Below are 6,773 nucleotides of genomic sequence, written 5' to 3'. Positions count from 1 at the left end.
CAATATTTAAAAGGCATCTGGATGGATATATGAAAAGGAAGGGTTTGGAGGGATAGGGGCTGGGGGCTGGCAGGTGGCACTAGATTGGGTTGGGATATCTGGTCGGCGTGGACAGGTTGGACCGAAGGGTCTGTTTCCGAGCTGTACATCTCTATGACTCTATATCAATGACAAAAAGCAGTGGACCCAGCATGGATCCTTGTGGCACACCACTGTTCACAGGCCTCCAGTCTGAAAAGCAACCCTCCACGACCACCCTCTGCCTTCTACCTTTGAGCCAGTTCTGTATCCAAATGGTTAGTTCTCCCTACATTCCCTGTGTGTTGAAACTTCACTATTTCCATTCTATTGTTAGGATTCGAAATCCTATCATTAGTTGAAACACATACTATTTACATGGATCATTATTTGACTATTTGAAGGACTGAAGCTGGCCCTTGCTCGGTATTCCACTCACATGCCTTCCTCACAATAGTTGTGACTGTGAACTCATACTGGCGAAATCCCACAGCGACTTGTGTTGCGCCAGGTCTCCGAGGAATTGTATTCCGTCACTGACCCACCTTTTAGGGGACACTCCCATTGCTGAGCCAAGTGTGGTCGCTGCAGCTATTCTGTTGTTTTGTATCCCAAAGACAACCATTTCTCGCGGACTCAAACTGTTAAAACTGGAAGATAACATTTCCTGAAAAGGAACGGGATAAGAACCGGGAAGGAGAAGAAAGGAGCAGAGATTGGGAAAGTGAAAAGCAATTCCGGCTGGTAAGAATTTAATCACAATTCGAGAAAAGTTGCTGGAAAATGGGAGGGGGTAATGTTTTGAAAATCTGGAATTTATTTGGAAAATAAATTCAATCCAATCGGATTTCTAGAGAGAATAGAAGGCTGATTGATGTCAATGTCCCATCGTCTGGTCCTCGGGTTCAAGCACTACAGTAAACCCAAAACTTTTGGAAAACTTGTTGCGCTAAAATATTTTACTTCTGGTGTTTTGGTTCATTTCTTTCTGTTGCGGAATTAGTTATTGGAATTATCAACTAGCAGGAATGACTTAACTCTCAGCCAGCTCCAGAGTTACTTTGCTGATAACCTTTAATGTAGAAATCAAGCTCATTTTTATTCCGATTTATTGTTCGTGATTTCTATAGTGTTCCTGGAACATTGCATTGTGTTCAACATTTTCTGGCAATATTTTATCTGTGTGCTATTTTAGGTTTACTGTGTACGGTGTTGACAAAGTTATATTAGACCAACATTCAGCCATTTGGACTGGACGATCCCAGATTTGATTCGCAATCTGGCCTGAGTTCCCCGATTTGTATGTCTTTTCAAAATATTTTAAACATAAAAATGCAAATATTTGTCCCCGTTCGGGATCGCAGGCTATCTGACAGGCAGAAGGACAATTATTTGGCTGAGAGAAGGATAAATTCGTAATCCGTTGAAATCATTTAGGAAGGCTTCAAGAAGCGAAACCTAACTTGAGTATATTTGACTGTTATTATTGGCAGCTGAAATGTCCAGCCAGTCCCTCCCTTGTCCTAACTCTTTTGTAGTGGAAATTAAAATCGCAGGCACATTGCTGCTGTAGAAGGGACAAAAAGTGAAAGAAAAATGCATCAAGATATTGAATGTTAAGCTGCCAGGTGGATCTCACTAGCAGTCTCCAGCCTGAGATTTGCACTGTAATAATTAAGGTAATAATTAATATAACAAGCTTACTTTCCCAAGGATATTAGTAATTGTATGATAGATGGTGTCAGTTGTCTCTTGCAACTGCAAGGTAATGTAACTGTCCCCAGGTCCATCTAAGAACATGTGCATGAATAGATCATATGGCCCATAGAGCCCACAGCACCATTCTGTACAATCATTATGGACCTTTGACTCAACTCCACTTTCCCACCTGCTACTCATATCTCTTGATTCCCTGAGAGGAAAAAAAAAGCCTTGAGTATGTCCCATACTTGAGTATCCAGATCTTATATCCTGTGGAATACAAAATTTCAAAGATTCACAGCACTTTGACTGAAGACATTTCTCCTCATTTCTGACTAAAATAATTGGCTTCCTGTCCTGAGACTGTGCCCATGTCTTCCAGATCCCCCTAGCAGGAGAAATCATCACTCAGAGTCTATCCTGTCAAGCAACTTTGGAATGTTATGTGTTTCAAAGAAATTACCACATATTTTTCAAAATGACTGAGAGTTTTGACCCTATTTACTCATTCATTCATCAGCCCATGAGATATAGGAACAGAATTTGGCCAATCAGTTCATTAAATCGTGGCTGATATGTTTCTCAACCCCATTCTCCTGCCTTCTCCCTGTAATACTTGATCCCCTTACTAAGCAAGAACTAATCTATCTCAGTTTAAATGCACTCAATAACGTGCTTTCCTCAGACCTCTGCACCAATGAGTTCCATAGATTAACCACCCTCTGGCTGAAAAACTCCTCCTTATCTTAGTTCTAAAGGGTCCTCCCTTCACTCTGAGACTGTGCCCTTGGATCCTAGATTCTCTTAGTCATGGAAACATCTTCTCCATATCCATTCTATCTGGCCTCTCAATATTCTGTAAGTTTGAATCAGATCTTACCCCTCATCCTTCTAAACTCCATCGAGTACAGAACCAGAGTCCCCAGATGCTCCTCATATGACAAGCCCTTCATCCCTGGCATCATTCTTGTAAACCTCCTCTGAAATGTCTTCAACCCTAGCACATTCTTCCTTAGATACATGGCCAAAAACTTCTCACCTTATAACAAACACAGTTTGACAAGAACTTTATACAACCTCAGCAGTGAATCTCTGTTCTTGTATTCCTTCCCTCTTGAAATGAATGCTAGAATTACATTTGCCTTCCTAACTGCCAACTGAACATGCATGTTAACCTTAAGAGAATCCTAAATTAGGACTTCAAAGTCAATTTGTGTTTTATATTTCCTAAGACTTACCCCATTTAGAAAATTTAGAAAAGGACTTAGGGCCCTTGATGGAAGTGATGGGGGTGACGTGCCTGCAGATTTTGCATGTTTTATGATTGCAGGGGAAGGTACCAGGGGATTCAGAGGAGTTGGTGGGGAGAGTGGCACGAAAAGATTGGCAAAGGAGTGGTCCTGGTGGAAGGCAGAGAAGGGTGGGGAGGGAAGATGTTCTTGATGGTGGGGTCTAATTGGAGTTAGCGGAAATATTTAAACATGAAATATTGGATGCAGAGACTGGTGGAGTGTAGGTGAGGAGAAGGGGGAACCCTGTCTGGAGACTGTCACCAGAGATGGAAATGGATGTTTACTATAAACCCACAGACTCCCATAACTACCTGGACTACACCTCCTCCCACCTAGTATCCTGCAAGAACCATATCCCCTTTATCCAACTCCTCCACCTCCGCTGCATCTGCTCGGACGAGGAGACATACTACTCCCAAACATCCCAGATGTCCACCTATATTGAAGAAGGTGCTTATCCTTCCTCTGTCATCCAGGCAGCCCTCCACCGTACCTCCTCCATTCCCCACTCCACTGATCCAAACCCCCCCCAAACACAATAAAGCTAGGGTCCACCTTGCCCTCACCTTGCCCTCACCTTGCCACCAGTCTCCGCATCCAATATATCATCCTTAAACACTTCCGCCAACTTCAGTTAGATCCCACCACCGAGAACATTAAAACCTGCTGGCACACCACCCCCTTCACCTACAACTAGGGCCCCAAACAGTCCTTCCAGGTGAGACAAAGGTTCACCAGCCTCTCCTCCAACCTAGTTTACTGTATCCGGTGCTCCCCTATATCATCTTCTCTACATCAGGGAGACCAAATATAAACTAAGGGAATATTTCACCAAGCATCTCAGCTGGGCCAGCAGGGGCTGACCAGACCTCTCAGTCACTGCCCAGTTTAATTCCCCTTCCCACTCCCTTTCCAACATGACCATCCTCGGATTCCTCCATTGCCACAGTGAATCAGACTGCACATTGGAGGAACAACACCTCATCTTCCACCTGGGTAGCCTACAGCCTGGAGAACTCAACATTGAATTCTCCAATTTCAAATAACCTCCGTTTCCATCCCCTGACTCCCTTTCCAGCCACTTGCCCTCCCTTCCATTCCTCTGATCTACCCGACCTTCCAGCTACCAACCAGATTCACTCCTCCCATCGTCCAACCAGGCCGTGCCCTTTACCTGTGTTCACCTATCACTACCTCACCACCCTGCCCTCTCTCCACCCAAAACTGTTCCCCACCCCCCCTTTATCTGTAGCTCCCTTTACACCCATCCCAGTCCTAAAGAAGGGTTACACCGGAAATGTTGACTTCTCCACTTCCTGATGCTGTGTGGCTTGCTGTGTTCTTCCAGCCTCCTGCTGGAAACAGTAGAGACAGATGACACTGCCAGTCCACGAGGCGGCCAGGTCTGTCAATTAAAAATTGGCGTGGAGACAGAGCGGAAGAGTCGGACATCGCACCGAGCCGTGGTAATAGGGGACTCCATAGTAAGAGGAACTGACCGGGGTTTTTTGTGGCAGCAGATGGGACTTAAGGATGGTGTGTTGTCTTCCTGGTGCCAGGGTTAAAGACATCGCGGACAGAGTGCAGGAAATCCTCAAGGACGAAGGTGAAGAGCCAGAGGTGGTGGTACATGTCGGCACAAATGATGTCGGGAAGAAGAGGAGGAACATACTACAGCGGGACTTCAGAGAACTAGGAAGAAGGCTGAAAAGCAGGAGGTCCAGGGTGGTTATCTCCGGTTTGCTTCCAGTTCCTCGGGCTGGTGAGGCCAGAAACAGGGAGATAATGGACTTGAACGTGTGGCTGGGGAACTGATGCAGGAAGTAAGGCTTTAAATTCTTGGATCACTGGGGTGTTTTGTGGTAAGCATAAATTCTACAAGAAAGACGGTTTGCACCTTAATAGGTTAGGGACCAGCATTCTGGCAGGCAGGTTTGCTACTGCAACACAGTTATGTTTAAACTAAGTAGCGGGGGGGAGGGGACAAACTGGATGTTTAAGAAGGAAATTGAAGGGAAAGTTAGAACAAGGAAAGTCAAGAAAGACAACTGTACCAATGTGGCAGAAAACTCAGAAAGGGATCATGCTGTAAGGTTGAGTGAAATAGGAGTTGATGGGAAGGGTGAGGGCAATAACAAATTAAAAATACTATACATGAATGCACGAAGCATTAGAAATAAGATGGATGAGCTTGAGGCTCTTTTGGAAATTGGCAGATACGATATTGTGGGGATAACTGAGACGTGGCTTCAAGTGGACAGGGCCTGGGAAATGAATATTCAAGGCTACACATGCTATCGTAAGGACAGACTGACGGGCAAAGGGGTGGGGTGGCCATGTTGGTAAGGGATGATATTCAGTCCCTTGCGTGGGGGGACCTAGAATCAGGGGATGTAGAGTCAGTTTGAATAGAGCTGAGAAATACTGAAGGTAAAAAGACCCTCGTGGGAGTTATCTACAGGCCCCCAAACAATAGTCTGGATGTCGGATGTAAGTTAAATTAGGAGCTTAAATTGGCCTTTTGCAAAGATGTTAGGACAGTTATTATGGGGGATTTCAACATGCAGGTAGACTGGAAGAATCAGGATGGTATTGGACCTCAAGAAAGAGACTTTGTGGAGTGCCTCAGAGATGGATTCTTAGAACAGCTGGTGCTGGAGCCGACCAGGGAGAAGACAATTCTGGATCTGGTATTGTGTAACGAACCAGAATTGGTCATGGACCTCGAAGTGAAGGAGCCATTGGGAAGTAGTGACCATAATACAATAAGCTTCAATCTGCAATTTGAGAGGGAGAGGGTACAATCGGAAGTGACAATATTTCTGTTGAATAAAGGAGCTATGAGGGAGGAGCTGACCAAAGTTCAATGGTGCAATACCTTAGCAGGTATGACAGTGGAGGAACAATGGCGGATATTTCTGGGTATGATACAGAAGTTGCAGGATCAGTTCATTGCAAAAAGGAAGAAAGATCCTAGGAGGAGGCATGGCTGATGAGGGAAGTTCAGAAACATATAAAGTTAAAAGAGAAAAAGTATAACATAGCAAAGATATGTGGGAAAACGGAGGACTGGGAAGCTTTTAAAGAACAACAGAGGATTACTAAGAAGGAAATACGCAGAGACAAAATGAGGTACGAAGGTAAACTGGCCAATAATATAAAGGAGAATAGTAAAAGTTTTTTTAGGTATGTAAAAGGCAAAAAAATGGTTAAGACTAAAATTGGGCCCTTGAAGACAGAAACAGGGGACTATATTATGGGGAACAAGGAAATGGCAGAAGAATTGAATTGGTACTTCAGATCTGTGTTCACTGGGGAAGACACAAACAATCTCCCTGAGGTAACAGTGGCTGAAGGACCTGAACTGAAGGGAATTTATATTTGCCAGGAATTGGTGTTGGAGAGACTGTTAGGTCTGAAGGTTGATAAGTCCCCAGGGCCTGATGGTCTATATCCCAGGGTACTGAAGGAGGTGGCTCGAGAAATCGTGGATGCGTTGGTTATTATTTTCCAGAGTTCAATAGATTTGGGATCAGTTCCTGTGGATTGGAGGGTGGCTAATGTTGTACCACTTTTTAAGAAAGGTGGGAGAGAGAAAGCAGGAAATTATAGACCAGTTAGTCTGACCTCAGTGGTGGGAGAGATGCTGGAGTCTATTATAAAGGATGAAATTACGACACATCTGGATAGTAGTAACAGGGTAGGTCAGCGTCAGCATGGATTTATGAAGGGGGAATCATGCTTGATTAATCTTCTGGAATT

The 6,773-nt window shown here is 44.4% G+C and overlaps 1 protein-coding gene across 3 annotated transcripts in view; it reads left to right on the top strand.

The window, feature by feature from the left end:
• The first annotated feature begins 629 nt into the window (after positions 1 to 629).
• Positions 630 to 6,773, top strand: part of fhdc2 (FH2 domain containing 2) — an 89,422-nt gene continuing 83,278 nt past the window's right edge. For 2 of the 3 annotated variants that reach the window (XM_087991778.1, XM_043705302.2), the window contains exon 1: positions 630 to 762. The gene's annotated coding sequence lies outside the window, so the exon portion shown is untranslated. Of the gene's footprint in view, positions 763 to 4,570; positions 4,835 to 6,773 lie in introns of all 3 variants that reach the window. The other variant, XM_087991777.1, reaches the window with a different exon arrangement.

This window comes from Chiloscyllium plagiosum, unplaced genomic scaffold (assembly GCF_037043375.1).
Source record: "Chiloscyllium plagiosum isolate Xiang-an unplaced genomic scaffold, Cpla_swu_hap1 HiC_scaffold_11, whole genome shotgun sequence".
Taxonomy (NCBI): Eukaryota; Metazoa; Chordata; class Chondrichthyes; order Orectolobiformes; family Hemiscylliidae; genus Chiloscyllium; species Chiloscyllium plagiosum.
Note: the sequence above shows the minus strand (reverse complement) of the source record. Positions and strands in the feature narration are given on the sequence as shown.